Source organism: Triticum urartu, chromosome 1A, assembly GCF_056163025.1.
Source record: "Triticum urartu cultivar PI428250 chromosome 1A, HENAU_Tu73, whole genome shotgun sequence".
NCBI lineage: Eukaryota > Viridiplantae > Streptophyta > Magnoliopsida > Poales > Poaceae > Triticum > Triticum urartu.
This window is the reverse complement of record NC_141873.1, coordinates 99,498,941-99,516,404: the sequence shown is the minus strand read 5'-3', so window position 1 is coordinate 99,516,404 and position 17,464 is coordinate 99,498,941.

Genomic DNA, 17,464 nt, shown 5'->3' with positions numbered 1-17,464 from the left:
AGCCTTGTTGGCGCGCTCCAGCAGGTGTGCGAAAGTTCGGCGCGTGCGAAAAAGCGGCAACGGTCGCGGCAGTTTTGGTGCACGGCGTCCAGCGCGCTCCATAAAATCCGTGCACGGGCGCCTGCCAACCGCCGTCTCTGTCGCCTCTCTTTCAGCTGCGCCCTTCTTCCTCGCCTCTGCCGGTGCCCCGCCGCCGCCGTGCCCTTCTTGCTCGCCTCCAGCACCTCGCCGCCGCCGCGCCCTTCTTCCTCGCCTCCAGCACACCACCACCGCCGCGCCTTCTCCCTTCCCCCGCCGCCATGCCCCTGCGCCCCAGAGCAGCTCCGGCTTTCGTCGCCGCCCCTCCGGCATGTATTATGCGGAGATCCGCTTTGGTGATACACGTCTTGTGCTCGGGACGTTCGAGACCGCCCACGAGGCCGCCCGCGCGTACGACGCGGCGGCGTGGCGCCTGCGGAGGCCACGGGCGCAGATGAACTTCTCCGGCGTGTGGACGCGCGAGCAGGCGCAGGACCTCGCGCCTCCCCCGTGACTAATCACCGCGGAGGATCGCCGCATCCAGCAAAGGCGAGAGCGCGTCCTCCTCATCGCCGAGGCGAATGAGCACGCCATGACGGTGTGGCGCGAGCGCTTCCCGCAGGAGGTTGCCGACGAGAATGAGTTCTGGGCGCAGAGTAGGGCGGAGCGAGCCGCGGAACGGGTGGAGCGGAAGGCACTGGCGGAAGCCCGGTGCAAACTAGGACCTGCATCGATCTAGGACGAGAATGATCCTCGGTGGGTCGACACGTTTCTGTCGTCGGACTACACCACCGAGAAGGACGAGGAGTAGTTATCTAGTTATCGTCGACGCGTTTATCTACTACTCCCTCCGTCCCAAAATAAGTGACTCAACTTTGTACTAGTTTTAGTACAAAGTTAATACAAAGTTGGGTCACTTATTTTACAAACTTAGTACAAAGTTGAGTCACTTATTTTGGGATAAAGGGAGTAGTTTTTATCTAGATTTATTTGTATCGTATGGACTAACTTGTGGTGTTGGGCTTGAACTATGCTATGAAATTTAATCTATGTGTTGTTTCATATTTTTCGTACGTGTTGCTCTACTCGCGCACGCTGAATTTTTGCAGCACCTGTTGGAGCTATAGCGGCGCGCCATATTTTTTGCAGCGCCTGCTAGACCAAACGCCCTCCTACCTGCTAAAAAGCGCTATTTCGGTGCTGAAAAAATTATTTAGCGTGCCGCGCAACCGTGCACCTGTTGGAGATGCTCTTAGAGCAACTCCAATGGGGCGACCCATTTCGTCCGTCTGCGTCCGTTTGGATCGGCGCGGACAAAAATGGAGGCCCAACGCACCGACCCAAACCTAAATCTCGTCCGCCTTGCATCCGCACCGGCCCATCTCCGGCCCAAAATCGCACTTGAAATGCGTCGGCACGGACGCATCGCGCGTCTCCTTGGCGTCCGCCGCATCCCCACCTACAGGCCACGCAAACACCGCCCGTCATATTATTTATGACGACCACCGACAGCGGGCCTGCTAGTCAGCCAGTGGAAGCATACTTTTTTAAGCACGCGTGCGGCGGGGGCCGGCCTCATCCACTTCCGTCCACATCTGCCCCCCCCACCACTCCCTTTGCTTCCTCGTCGGTGACAGCAAACCCTAGCAAGCGATGGGTCTCTTCGACGACAGCGGCAAGGGCAAGGGCACCCCCGACGCCTCGTCCTCCCGTATTCCTCCCCCCTCCTTCTCCGGCGCCGGCGCATTTTTGCCCAGGCCACCGGCGCCTGCACATCTCGGTGCACCAAGCGCGGTGGCACTGGGAGTACAGGCAGCCGCTGCCCTGCCCCGACGTCACGCTGCCGCACCACTGACACCTAGATCCGCATCGGATCCCAGTGCCGGCAGTTCCGCGTAGCCAGCGGGCGCACGACGACGAGGTGCGCAGGCGCCGCACGCAGCTCATGTCGGAGCAGCGGCGGATGCCTAAGTACGCCGCCGACTCTCCCAACTGGGAGGCATGGTTTACCCTCGAACACGAGGAGCAACGGCGTGTAGGCGTCGACGCCGTCCCGTCGTCGTTCTCACCGCCGCCCTCGCGGGTAGCCGGAGGAAATGGAGGCGAAGGCGGAGTACCAAGCCGCCCTTGAGGAGGCCATGCAGCACGCGCTGGAGGCTAGCCCCCTCAAGGAGGACGCACACTGGGATGGGCTGGAGCAAGCCCTTGCCCTGTCGGCGGCAGGGGACTCCGTCCACACCCCGCTCTTCGTGCTGCCACTGCCGCCACCGCCGCCCATCGAGCCTGATGTCGCTTGAAGCTACGTCGGTATTTCCCCAAAGAGAAAGGGATGATGCAGCACAACGGCGGTAGGTATTTCCCTCAGATGTGAAACCAAGGTTATCGAACCAGTAGGAGAACCAAGTAACACAACGTAAACAACACCTGCACACAAATAACAACTTCTCGCAACCCGACGTGTTAAAGGGGTTGTCAATCCCTTCTGGGGTACGGCGCCTCAAGATAGGCAAACAGATGTGAGGAAAATTTGTAATAGATTGATAGATCGAACGCCAAATAAAATAAATAAAAATAAATTGCAGCAAGGTATTTTTGTATTTTTGGTTTAATAGATCTGGAAATAAATGCAAAGGAATAGTAGATCGTAAAGGCAAATATATGAAAAAGAGACCCGAGGGCCGTAGGTTTCACTGGTGGTTTCTCTCGAGAAAAATAGCAAACAATGGGTGAACAAATTACTGTTGGGCAATTGATAGAACTTCAAATACTCATGACGATATCCAGGCAATGATCATTACATAGGCATCACGTCCAAGATTAGTAGACCGACTCCTGCTTGCATCTACTACTATTACTCCACACATCGACTGCTATCCAGAATGCATCTAGTGTATTAAGTTCATGAAGAAACAGAATAATGCAATAAGAACGATGACATGATGTAGACAAGATCTATCTATGTAGATATAGACCCCATCGTTTTATCCTTAGTAGCAACAATACATACGTGTCGGTTCCTCTTCTGTCACTGGGATCAAGCACCGTAAGATCGAACCCACTACAAAACACCTCTTCCCATCGCAAGATAAATAGATCAAGTAGGCCAAACAAAATCCAAATATCGGAGAAGAAATACGAGGCTATAAGCAATCATATAAGAGATCAAAGAAACTCAAATAACTTTTATGGATAAAAAGATAGATCTGATCATAAACTCAAAGTTCATCGATCCCAACAAACACACCACAAAAAGAGTTACATCATACGGATCTCCAAAAGACCATTGTATTGAGAATCAAGAAAAAGAGAGAGAGAGAGAGGGGGGGGGGGGGAAGCCATCTAGCTACTAACTACGGACCCGAAGGTCTACAAAGAACTACTCACACATTATCGGAGAGGCATCAATGGAGGTGGTGAACCCCATCTGAGGTGTTGTCTAGATTGAATCTGGTGGTTCTGGACTCTGCGGCGGCTGGATCAATATTTCGTCGACTCCCCTAGGGTTTTTGGAATACCGGGGTATTTATAAAGCAAAGAGGCGGTCCGGGGGCACCTGAGGTGGGCACAACTCACCAAGGCGCGCCTGGGCCTCCTGGTGCGCCCTAGTGGGTTGTGCTCTGTTCGGAGCACCCCTTAGGTGCAGCTAGAGCCTATTATGTTCTTTCTGGTCCAAAAAAAATCTCTGTAAAGTTTCTTTGTGTTTGGACTCCGTTTGATATTGATTTTCTGAGATGTAAAAAACATGGAAAAAAAGCAACTGGCACCTGGCACTATGCCAATAGGTTAGTACCAAAAAATAATTATAAAACATTCAAGATTGATAATATAACAATATGGAACAATAAATTATAGATACGTTGAAGACGTATCAGAGCCCAAGCCGAAGCCGGAGCCGTCGCTGACACGGAAGCGCTCCCCGCCTCCACCCACTTGGCCGGAGGAGGCATACTCGTGGACGGGCCAGTACCGCGAGTGGGCGAGCGCGCCTCCTGTCCACGTCATCGACGCAGGAGGCGGCCCACCTTGAGCGCTGGAAGGCGCACTGGTTCCGCCAGGAGCAGGTCGACTGTGAGCGGCAGATGCGCTATGAGGCGATGCTCCATCGCGACGTGGAGGCGCTCCGGCTCGAGGAGGAGGAGGAGCGCGCGCGGCTAGCCGCAATGCCGCAGTCCCAACAGACGCCGAAGGAGGCTGCCCTGGCAGCATACTAGGCGGCATTCGGGTGGGCTGGCCCTGTTCCCGTCTTCATCGACCTCACCGGCGGCGATGGCGACGGCGGCGTCAACATCAAAGGCAAGGGCAAGACCGATGATGTCTAGGGCAGCGTGCGGGGCGACACAGACTTTTTTTTAATGTTTTAATTAATGTTTAATTAGATTTAAGTGGACTTTGGCCGGTGGTTGACAGGCCATTTGTGTTCATTTTGTGCGAGCTGTTTTCTTTTCAACGCCGGCACATTTAGGTCAGTCTCTTGTCGGGCGGTCAAGTCGACCCATTTTAAAAATGCGGACGCGCATGTCCGCATGACCGATCCAAACGGATAAAAAACAGACAAAACACATGTCCGTTTGGATCGGCCCGTTGGAGTTGCTCTTAGGATCGACCTTCATTTTTCCTGCCGACCAAACAGATATACTAGGAGTAGATGGAGAGGTGAACATTCTCTTTGTTTTATCAATCACATTGGCAAGGTGGCCGGCTGGAAGACGATGCAACGGGCGCCGACGAAACAGATATACTAGGAGTAGATGGAGAGGTGAACATTCTCTTTGTTTTATCAATCACATTGGCAAGGTGGCCGGCTGGAAGACGATGCAACGGGCGCCGACGAAACAGATATACTAGGAGTAGATGGAGAGGTGAACATTCTCTTTGTTTTATCAATCACATTGGCAAGGTGGCCGGCTGGAAGACGATGCAACGGGCGACACGGCAGCAGCAAAGACCAAGCCGCATGTGCGCGCGCGTGCATCATCAGCCTACTGCTGTACGTCTCCCCTCCTCCCCCCGAGGGCCACGCATCATTCATCGCCATCTAGTACTACGAGGGAGAGCAGGAAAAAGAAAGAGGATAAGAAAAGAGGAAAAGCCGGACGCGTCGATGATGTTTTCGGGAAGGCAGGCCTGAAAAAGGGAGCCGGCCCACCGCGTCAGGGGGCCAAAGCGGAGAAAAGCAGACGAGCGGGCAGGGGTGACGTCACCGGGGGCGCTCCGGTCATTTGGGCTGCCAAATGATTTGGTCAATCGGATCTGGACAGCCGGGCCCACCTCCCCTATCCTCGCATCATGCATGCACACCCTCTCCTCTCTCTGCTTTCTTTTCTTTTCTTTCTTCTCCCTGTCATTATTTTGTGAAAGTGCGGGCTGGAAAAAAGGAATTCCGTGTGAATTCAAATGCTTCTGCTGAAAGGTACACGAGCGCTAGATGTTTTTCTCCGATCCAATGGAGAATAAGTAGTTTCGGGTGAGATTCATGTGACAAGGAAAAGAGAAGATTGAAAAAGGAGTAAGCGATAAGCATCATGAGACGTGAGGAGTTATGATGCATGCATTGCGCAGGAGAGGTGAGATGAGATGATACGGAGGTGCAGCGTACCCAAGCAAGCACACAGGCACAGGCGCGGGCAGGCCTGCTGGCTGCTGGGGCTGGCTCCCTGTAGCCCTTTTTGCCGGCCAAGGAAATTGGGGGAAGGGAAGGGACCTCCCCATGAAAAGAGTAGATTGCACTGCCACTGCGGCAGCAGCAGCAGGATGTCATCCAACTTCATCATCATCTGTCTATGTGGGGATCTATCTAACAACCGGTTTAGGGATTTGGGTTAGGGAATGCGTCCGAATGATTCAAGCTTTTTTAGGAGCATAATGGAGGTTTTTTTGGTGTGTTAGAAAGAAAGAAACCCTATGATGATGGCAGCTCTTTCGTGGATGCTTCTTCTTCATGCATTTTGTTCTAGTAGATCATTTGAGCCGTCGGTGCTAGGGTTTGACATGAGGAGTTTGAACCATATGACGGTGAATACAACAGATACCAATTACAGACGAAGTTCATGCTACACCACCGCTGGTGGAATCATTAGACCAAACAAGAAGTGGGGTGTTTCGGGTAAGTGCTGATTAGGACATCTGGTTCACATGTAGTACACTTTGTTGGTTTGCTTGGATCTTGACGGAGGCCACATCCTACAAGTTCTAGAAAGTTGTGAAAAAGTACCACACACGTCTACATAGAAGAATGATAGGGGCATCGACATATCTTCCGTGTCAATTTTGGCTAGAAGATAGACCATATGTGGGTTGTACAGAACACATGGTGAATTAGTGCACAAAAACTTATGAAAATTCATATTGTATCCTTTTTGCCCAGTTATTTTTTTGTACAAATATGAATTCACAACTCGAGTATTTGCATCTTTATACAACAAACAGCTCAACAATTTGCATCTGCCAAAATTCGCAAGTACAATAATTGTTCCATGGGCTGTAGAGATTTTTGTTACAGTACTAGTTTATAAACAAGATGACATGTATGTTAGATTTTATGGGCCTCGGTGCACTAAATCTTGTATCTTGGCCTAACCGAAGTTCTAAAATCTTAAAGGCCCATTTGGCTTGCACGAAAAATATGTAGGTTTGCTCGTGGAGTAAAATAATTTTCAATATGAAAATTGGGTTGTTCTACTCACTCACTCCACGCCACATAACGCAATAATGCACGCTCTCACTCACTTCACGACACACGACGCAATGCAACGAGTTCAGACTAACTTGTTGGAACAACTTTTTTTTGCATGGCGACGCAACCTTGCTCTTAGGTGTACATGTCAATACACGAGCTCGTTGTGGACACACTTTGTACTTCTAGAGAGTTCTTCCACCACATGTTAGTACCATCTCTTCACTCTACCATGCGTTCCCTCTACGTAGAGGAGGCGCAGAGAAGAGAGAGGCTACACACACCATTAGTAGAAAAACAAGCATTAGCAGCGGTATACAGAGGTTGTCATGGAATTGTCACGACAGATGTGCTAGTGAAAGGACTTAGTCGTGGAGCCATCGCAACTAGGAAGCTTAAAGGGGTTAATCGGGACAAAGGACACAGAAGGTTTATACTGGTTCGGCCCCTTGCGGTGAAGGTAAAGCCTAGTCCAGTTGTTGTGGTATTGCTAGGTTTCGATGACCAAGGAGCGAAATACGCTAGCTTGGCTCTTGATCTGTTGTTTCTTTCCCTAAGCCGCCGCCGGGTCGTCCCCTTATATACACGGGTTGACGCCCTGCGGCCTACAGAGTCCCGGCCGGCTCATACAACGTGTCCGGCTCGGTGACGTCTTTTACATGCCTTACTTTACAAGTCTTATCATACATGGCGGTTTATACTCATGGGCCTTAAGCCGCCTCCGGGCTTCGGCCTACTACAACCTTATCATAAGCCGTCACTTTGTATATTATTCGGGCTTCCTTTAGTTAATCTGCCATTGCTATTGACCCGGCCCCTCCTAGGCGGGTCATACCTGGTAGTTATATCCCCAACATTAGGCCCCAGGTTGATTTGAACTTTGTTCTCGTCAATCTTCAATATTTAGAAAAAATCCATCTATTACTGTTTTGCGAAAGCCTTGTAACCCGCCATGACGTCATCTTCGGATTTTTCGGAAACCCGCCACCACGTCATCTTTTAATGGATCTTTATCTTTAATGCCTTCCCTAAAATCGAGGCGCCTGGGTAGCTGGATAACCATGTTTTGGTCTCCTTGTTTTTCGCGCCCACTTATCAGTCTTCTCCTTATAAATAGGCACGACTGGCTTTTCTTCATTCTCCCCCTTTTCCATCGTCTTCTTCCTCTCTCGCAACCCTTCTATCGCTCGAGCTCCGCCGCCGCCGCAACGCTCATCGTCGTCCTCAAGCTCGGCCGCTGCATCCCCCTGAGCTGTCCAGAGAAACGACGACGACCCTCCGCAACAGACCTGCATCCGTAAGTTCTTGCTTTCTCACACCTTAGATCTGCATTAGGGTTTGCGAGTTCTTTCCATGTTCTTCGCTGTTCATTGCGGATTCCTTGCAGTTTCTCCACCGCACCCTCCTTTGATCTAAAAGAAGTATAAAACCTATGCGGTAGTTGTTTTGCATCCATTTCAGATGCTAGCAGATCCCTTTCTCCTGTCCAAAGGCCTCTTTAGAACTGACGATCTCCTCTGTGCTGGTTTTTAGGTCTAGATTTATTTCCCTTTTTGAACCATCTTGATCTAAAATAATAGCAACAACTTGTGAAACTTGTTTATCTCAGCACTTAGCCAATTCTGACTCAGGCAACCTTTGAATATCTTTAGTCATGGCGGCTTATGACTCCGTCTCAGTTTTCCTTTATATATCATTAGCCCTTACTTAAGCCGCCATTACTCATCTGTACTATAATCATTAACTTGTAACTCCACCAATAATTTGAACCGATAAATTACTTTCTTTCCAGCTTGCCCTATTTTCATCGTGCCGTCAAAAGCGCCAACAATATGCAACTGGGTCCCTTCCACAATTACTGAGGATACCTTGAAAGAATTTGTCACTATTGGATTTTTGCCAGAGAAAAACATTATGTCTTATCGTGCCCCTGACCCGGACGAAGAACGGCCTTAGCCCAAAGATGATGAAGTTATCATTTTTACTGACCACATGAATCGGGGTTTTTCACCACCCGGCTCAAAGTTCTTCAGAGAAGTTCTGCATTTTTTCAAACTTCATCCACAAGATCTTGGACCCAACTCCATATCCAATATCTACAATTTTCAAGTTCTCTGTGAGGTATATCTTCAAGAAGAACCGACCGTGGAGCTCTTCAGAGAGTACTTTTATTTGAACCACCAGAATGAGTGCACCAATGGCCCTAGCTTGGAACTTGGCGGAATCTCGATTCAACGCGGACAGGGTGCTGTCTTTCCTTTAGTGGTCTTACCAAGCCATCCCAAAGATTGGAACCAAACTTGGTTCTACTGCAAGATATTTCACCAGCTGATGAAAAACCACTGCCTGGTTATCACGCGGATCGTCTTGATTCTAAGTTTGTGCTCCCTAACAAGCTTACTGCTGCTGAACACAAGAAGCTTATCCCGTCTATCAAAAGGATTCAATCTTTATTGGGAAATGGCTTAACTGGAGTTGACCTGATCCGTTGCTGGATCGCATGGCGGGTCATCCCTCTAAGCCGCCGATCAAAGTTGATGTATAAATATGGCGGAGGCCCAGATGATTCTCCGCGTCATAGCTCTGTACAACTAACTGAAGAAGACATTGTTGCAATGTCAACCATCCTCATGAACGACAAATACGAGGACTGTAAACCCCTTCTGCAAACTTAACCCGGCACCAGAGGTGAAACCCCCTTGACCTCCTTTTTTGTTTTCTTCAGTAGTTAAACACTTACATGGATTTTTAACCTGTTATTTGCTTACAGGCCAAATCTGATTTCTGGAATGCCAAGTATGATCATGAAGCTGCCAAGAAGGCTAGAGCCGCTGCCATAGCCACCAGGAGAATGACCCGGAAGCCCAAGAAGAAGAAGACTGCATCTGACATGTTCCAGCTGGATGATGCTTTTGAGTCGGAGGTAGCTCTTGACTCCCTTGGCCAGTTTTTTAACAACCTTATTGGCACTGACTATTGCCAGGACGACACGGGGGCCAGCCAGGCCGTAGAAGAAGAGGTAACTATTTCCTCCGACTCAGCCCCTTTGCCAAGACAGAAACTTCGACTGGTAACCCGGAAAGTAAGGTTTTCGCATCCTTTGGCTTATTTGGACCCTCATTTTCTTTTGAAAAAACAGCAACATGAGAGCCGCCGTCAGGCCCGGACTAATGACGACACTGAACCGCCCTCCGACTTACAAAAAACTCCTCGAAAACGCCAGAATGAGGTTTCTTTCACCTTTGTCTTTTGCTTTTATCCATGAATCTATTTCCTTACTTTCTTAACTTTATTTTATCTTTGCAGGAGGTTTCTCGCTCTTCTGGCGACTCGTCGCAAACTCAATTTCCCGCTTTCAAGACTGCCCCTGGGTAAGGAAAATCATCTTTCTTCCGCATCTTTAAAACTGCATCATTATACTAACTGTCTCATAAAATCTTTCTTAGCGGTCAAGAAAAGTCCAAGAAATCCAAGGTGACTAAGCCGGCAGAAGACCCAAAAGATCCTGCACCTGAACCGGCAATACCAAGTCCTCTTGATCAATCTGAAGCGCCAAAAGATCCGGCTGTCCATGTTCAATCGGACCCTCCCGAGTCGTCAGCTGATGAGACCATTCTTAATCCGGCTATCACTGAACCATCTAGCTCAGCTAACTCGCCGACGACTTCTGACAATGATCTCTTAATTACTGGTAGTCGATTCGTTGAGCCGGGCGACCCAACCGTACTGGCCCGACACTCTGCTAAGCAAGAGGCTTTAGAGAGGCAGAAGGTGAGGTTTGATGTTTCTCATTATGCTCACCTGAACGTTAGCGACGTGCTGTCTGGCTACCTGATACGTCTCCAACGTATCTATAATCTTTGATTGTTCCATGCTATATTATATTCTGTTTTGGACATTATTGGGCTTTATTATACACTTTTATATTATTTTTGGGACTAACCTATTAACCGGAGGCCCAGCCCAAAATTGCTATTTTTTTTTCTTATTTTAGGGTTTCGCAGAAAACAAATATCAAACGGAGTCCAAACGGAATGAAACCTTCGGGAACGTGATTTTCTGAATGAACATGATCCAGAGGACTTGGACCCTACGCCAAGACATCAACTAGGAGACCACGAGGTAGGGGGGCGCGCCTACCCCCCCAGGCGCGCCCTCCACCCTCGTGGGCCCCCTGTTGCTCCACCGACGTACTCCTTCCTCCTATATATACCTACGTACCCCCAAACTACCAGATATGGAGCCAAAACCCTAATTCCACCGCCGTAACTTTCTGTATCCACGAGATCCCATCTTGGGGCCTGTTCCGTTGCTCCGTCGGAGGGGGCATCGATCACGGAGGGCTTCTACATCAACACCATAGCCCCTCTGATGAAGTGTGAGTAGTTTACTTCAGACCTACGGGTCCAAAGTTATTAGCTAGATGGCTTCTTCTCTCATTTTGGATCTCAATACAAAGTTCTCCCCCTCTCTTGTGGAGATCTATTCGATGTAATCTTCTTTTGCGGTGTGTTTGTTGAGACCGATGAATTGTGGGTTTATGATCAAGTTTATCTATGAACAATATTTGAATCTTCTCTGAATTCTTTTATGTATGATTGGTTATCTTTGCAAGTCTCTTTGAATTATCAGTTTGGTTTGGCCTACTAGATTGATCTTTCTTGCAATGGGAGAAGTGCTTAGCTTTGGGTTCAATCTTGCGGTGTCCTTTCCCAGTGACAGTAGGGGCAGCAAGGCACGTATTGTATTGTTGCCATCGAGGATAACAAGATGGGGTTTCATCATATTGCATGAGTTTATCCCTCTAAATCATGTCATCTTGCTTAAAGCGTTACTCTGTTCTTATGAACTTAATACTCTAGATGCATGCTGGATAGCGGTCGATGTGTGGAGTAATAGTAGTAGATGCAGGCAGGAGTCGGTCTACTTGTATCGGACGTGATGCCTATATACACGATCATACCTAGATATTCTCATAACTATGCTCAATTCTGTCAATTGCTCAACAGTAATTTGTTTACCCACAGTGAATACATATGCTCTCGAGAGAAGCCCCTAGTGAAACCTATGGCCCCCGGGTCTATCTTCCATCATATTAATCTTCCTATTTCCTTTGCCTTTTATTTTACTTTGCATCTTTTATTTCTCTTTATCATAAAAATACCAAAAATATTATCTTATCATATCTATCAGATCTCACTCTCGTAAGTGACCGTGTAGGGATTGACAACCCCTTACCGCGTTGGTTGCGAGGATTTATTTGTTTGTGTAGGTGCGAGGGACTCGTGCGTGGCCTCCTACTGGATTGATACCTTGGTTCTCAAAAATTGAGGGAAATACTTACACTACTTTGCTGCATCACCCTTTCCTCTTCAAGGGAAAACCAACGCAAGTGCTCAAGAGGTAGCACTACCTCAGTCATGTGCATTCCAGCTGTGACTCGGAAATTGAGATGGTCAAGCAACTGCAGCTGAAATATGAGGTACGTTCGCCGGCTTTCACTATCTTATATATGCTCTGCCAGCCCCCAAGTCTCCGGATTATGATGAACCTGAATGATCTGTAGACTTGTGATATAGGTTGATGCTCTGTCTTAGATTTTCCTTAAATCCAGCCTAAATTTCACCTGTAGTCCCCAAGGGCCGGCTCAATTTATCACAAATGAGCCGGTACTTAACTTCATAACTGTCTTGAATCAGTCGAAACAAATAATGCGATCCGGCTCAACATGAAAACACTTTCTTAATATCATGCATTAGCCCCCAAGTACCAAGCATTGTTACGTGTAAAACACTTGGGACTTTAATCATAGAAGAGCCATTTCACATGAAAAAATTGCTTTGGCAGACATTAGCCCCCCAAGTGCCGAGTGGTGTTGCGTTGCAACGTACTTGGGACTTTAATCATGATAACCTTTACATTTTAACATACATGTGCATGTTTACAGACCGCCTTGACTGAATTAGGGTCTCAATTGGCTGATGCAAAGACCCGACTGACGGATCAAGAGGCGGAGATAAAGAATGCTGACTCCAAACTCCAGTTGAGCCTTTCTAAAGCTGAAAAACTGAAGACCAATTTTGATGCGGAGAAGAAATCCTGGGACGACGAGAAAACCTTGCTAACCCAGCATGCTGAGATGGCGGAGGCGGCTCTAAAGGAGGTTACCACGGAGCTCACCTGCTTAAAAAACCATGTGTCCCAGATGGTCTCCGCAATCTTTGGTGAGTTATTTGTCTTTAGTTACTTACACTCTATTTTTTCCAGAAGTATAAGCCGCCTTCTTAACCTTTTAAAACACCTGCAGGTCCCCGGAGCAACAATCTGAGCCAAAACAGTTTAATAAAGCTCAAGGCGGTTTACACCCTGGTGGAGCAGCTGTACACTGGAGCTCAACGGGCGCTTGCCATTATATCCCCAGCCAACCAAGGACCAAACCTCTTAAGTGACGTCTTGAAGAAACTGTCAATTCTACCCGCCAGATTCCAAGAGGTCAAGCGGTCTTGCACACGAGCCGGAGCCTTAACCGCACTGAGCCGTTCGAAAGCCTGGGTGCCGGAACTTGACCCGGCGGATGTAGCCAAGGGGTACCCTCCTTTGAAAGAAGATGGGACTCCATTTGATTAAGACGATTTCGTTGCTTGTGTGAGGGATGTCCGTCCTCATGCTACCATCCTTGGCGAAGAAACCAACATTGATAAATATCAGTCGGGTTTTGATGTTGAGAATAAGAAGATGGCGACTCCCTCTTATAAAGTGACAGATCTTATTCCGCCGGTTCACCAACACACTTTTGCCCCAAAAATTGACCCAACCGGCCTAATTGACGATGAAGCTAAGTTCGTTGCTCTGAACGGCTTTGACTGGTCCAATCCTAGCTTCCAACCAGTGGAGGGAGGTGAACCGACGAGGCAGGAGTCATAACCGTCTGAATAATCCAGCCTTTAGCTTAAGATCTGCTTAAGAGAGAAAACATTCTAACCTTTTGGGCTCTCAATGCCTTGTAACAGGTTAGTTTGAAAACTGCATGTTTTGCCTATGCCATTGAGCATAGGATGTTGCATATGACCTTTTATCCATAATGTCAATGTATGCATTATATCCGTGATCACATCTGCAGTGTTTAAATCTGTTCCTGTATGCAAAAAATGAAAAAACTGTCCTGGCGGTTTATCGCTGGACGGGTTAAAACACCCGATACATAACTATGAAATCATCATAGTAGAAAAAACAGGACCAGATGTAAGATAGACAAGGCTGAAAAAACCTTTGATTAACGAAAAAGACATAGATAAGCCTATTTATGAACGACAACGTCATACCTATGTTCTTTGATTCTGAACGGCCGGCTTATATGACCCGGACAATAAGGTTGACGACCCTAATCTTTGTAGAAGTCAGTACCTTCATATGCCTGATGATTGTTATACCTTGGCAACTCATTGGCAAATAACCGAGCTGGTGCAGTTATATTTGAGACAATAAAAAACCAGTAAAACAAAATAGTATGTTTCAAACGATGTAAATCAAGCATTTAAGAGTAATTTGGAGGCTTCTGATTCGAATACGATCAGTAAACCGGACCAAAGGGGTTAAGCTAGGATTCGAATACGATCATGTAGCCCCCAGTGGCTTTGGCGTTGTGCCGATCAAGAGGGTACCGACAGCTATGTTCTCTTTGGTTCGAATACGACCTATGTTTGAACAGGAAGCCCCCAAATGACCTTGAGAGGTTTTTAACGACCCTGATTCGAATACAATCCAAGTCAGACCCAAAAGGGGTTAAGCTATGATTCGGATACAATCAAGAAGCCCCCTAGTGAGTTTGTCTTTGCGCCGATCAAGAGGGTTACGACAGCTATGTTCTCTTCGGTTCGAATACGACCTATGTTTGAACAGGAAGCCCCTAGTGACCATGAGGTTTACTACTAGATTCGAATACGATCATGAGCCGGACCAAAAGGGTTAAGCTAGATTCGAATACGATCAGCCCCCTAATGGTCGTTTGAATAATTAGAATAATAAAGATATATGATCATTGGAAATGAAAAGGACAGAGGTCTTGCTTTATTACTTATCATAATATATACAATGTCACAATATGTACATTATGAGAGCCAGTGGCTCAAGTATAGTACGACCTAAGATGAGCAATATTCCACGGCTGGCGGGTCTCTTCCTCCGACTTACGTGAGTCTTTGTGCTCTCGAACGTCGATGAGGTAATATGACCCATTGTTCAAGTTCTTGCTGACCACAAAGGGTCCTTCCCAAGGTGGGGATAGCTTGTGTGCATCAGACTGATCCTGGATGAGTTGGAGCACCAGGTCACCTTCTTGAAAGGTTCTGGACCTAACCCGACGGCTGTGATAACGACGCAAGTCCTGTTGATAAATTGCTGATTGGGCTGCTGCCAAATCTCGCTCCTCATCCAACAAGTCAAGTGCATCTTGTCGGGCTTGTTCATTATTATCTTCAACGTAAGCCGCCACACGGGGCGAGTCATGACGAATATCACTAGGCAAGACTGCTTCTGCTCCATAAACCATGAAGAAAGGCGTATAACCCGTAGACCTGTTAGGAGTGGTATTGATGCTCCATAGCACTGAGGGTAACTCCTCTACCCAACAACCCGGCGTCCGTTGTAAAGGAACCATAAGCCGGGGCTTGAGACCTTTTAAGATTTCCTGATTTTCTCTCTCAGCTTGACCATTGGATTGGGGGTGAGCTACTGATGGAACATCAAGCCGGATATGCTCACGTTGACAAAACTCCTCCATAGCGCCTTTAGACAGATTAGTACCATTGTCAGTTATAATGCTGTGTGGAAAGCCAAAACGAAAGATCACCTTTTTCATGAACTGAACCGCCGTGGCTGCATAACACTTACTAACCGGCTCTTCCTCAACCCATTTTGTGAATTTGTCAACTGCCACCAAAAGATGTGTCTTTTTATCCATGGATCTTTTGAAAGGTCCAACCATGTCAAGCCCCCAGACTGCAAATGGCCAAGTGATTGGAATCATCCACAATTCTTGAGCCGACACGTGCGCTCGTCGTGCGAATTTTTGGCACCCATCACATCTACTGACCAGATCCTCTGCATCAGCGTGAGCCGTTAGCCAGTAAAAGCCATGACGAAAAGCTTTGGCCACAAGAGACTTTGAACTGGCGTGATGGCCACAATCCCCTTCATGGATCTCACGAAGAATTTGTTGACCTTCTTCAGGAGAGACACATCGTTGGAACGCTCCAGTGACACTGCGATGATACAACTCACCATTGGAAATTTGTCATTGACTTAGACCGCCGGGTTATCTGTCGAGCCAAGGTCTCATCCTCCGGCAACTCACCCCGGGTCATATAAGCCAAATACGGTACTGTCCAATCTGGAATGACATGAAGAGCCGCCACCAACTGTGCCTCCGGGTCTGGAACGGCCAAATCTTTCTCTGTAGGAAATTTGACAGAAGGGTTATGCAGAACATCCAGAAAAGTGTTAGGTGGCACCGGCTTACACTGAGATCCCAACCGGCTCAAAGCATCAGCCGCCTCATTATTTCTGCGGTCAATGTGCTCCACTTGATAACCCTTGAAGTGCCCAGCAACAGTGTCAACCTCACGGCGATAAGCCGCCATGAGAGGGTCCTTAGAGTCCCACTTGCCTGATACCTGCCGATCCACCAAATCTGAGTCGCTGAGGCACCGTACCCGGCTTAAACTCATCTCTTTAGACATTCGAAGACCGTGGAGTAAGGCCTCATATTCGGCTGCGTTGTTAGTACAAGGAAACATTAATCACAGCACATAACAAAACTTGTCACCTCGAGGAGAAGTTAAAACAACTCCAGCCCTCGAGCCTTCCAACTGTCTGGACCCATCGAAATGAATCGTCCAATATGTGTTGTCTGGCTTCTATTCAGGTATCTGCAACTCCGTCTAATCGTTAATGAAGTCCACCAGTGCTTGAGACTTGATGGCCGTACGTGGCACATACTTTAAATTATGAGACCCAAGCTTAATGGCCCACTTGGCGACTAGTCCTGTGGCTTCTCTATTTTGAATAATATCTCCTAAAGGAGCAGAGCTAACCACAGTGATAGGATGACCCTAGAAGTAATGCTTGAGTTTCCGGCTTGCCATTAACACCCCATAAACAAGCTTCTGCCAATGTGGATACCTTTGCTTGGATTCAATGAGCACCTCACTGACGTAGTAAACCGGTCGTTGAACCGGATGTTCCTTGCCAGCCTCCTTGTGCTCCACAACAATGGCCACACTGACGGCTCGCGAGTTAGCAGCCACATATAACATCAGCGGCTCCTTCTCAACGGGGGCAACAAGAACCGGCGGCTCAGCAAGCTGTCTTTTCAAATATTCAAAGGCGGAGTTGGCAGCGTCACTCCAGACAAAGTCATCCGTCTTTTTCATCATTTGATACAATGACATAGCCTTCTCACCCAACCGGCTTATGAACCGGCTCAAAGCTGCAACTCGACCCGCCAGCCGTTGAACGTCATTGATGCACGCCGGTTTAGCTAGAGATGTGATCACCTTAATTTTTTCCGGGTTAGCCTCAATGCCTCTGTTAGATACCAAAAAGCCCAAAAGCTTGCCAGCAGGGACTCCAAAAACGCACTTGGCTGGGTTAAGCATCATCTTGTAGACCCGAAGGTTGTCAAAGGTTTCCTTCAGATCAGCTACCAAGGTTTCCTTCTCTCTGGATTTTACCACTATATCATCCACGTAAGCAAGAACTATTGGGAGTATAGCT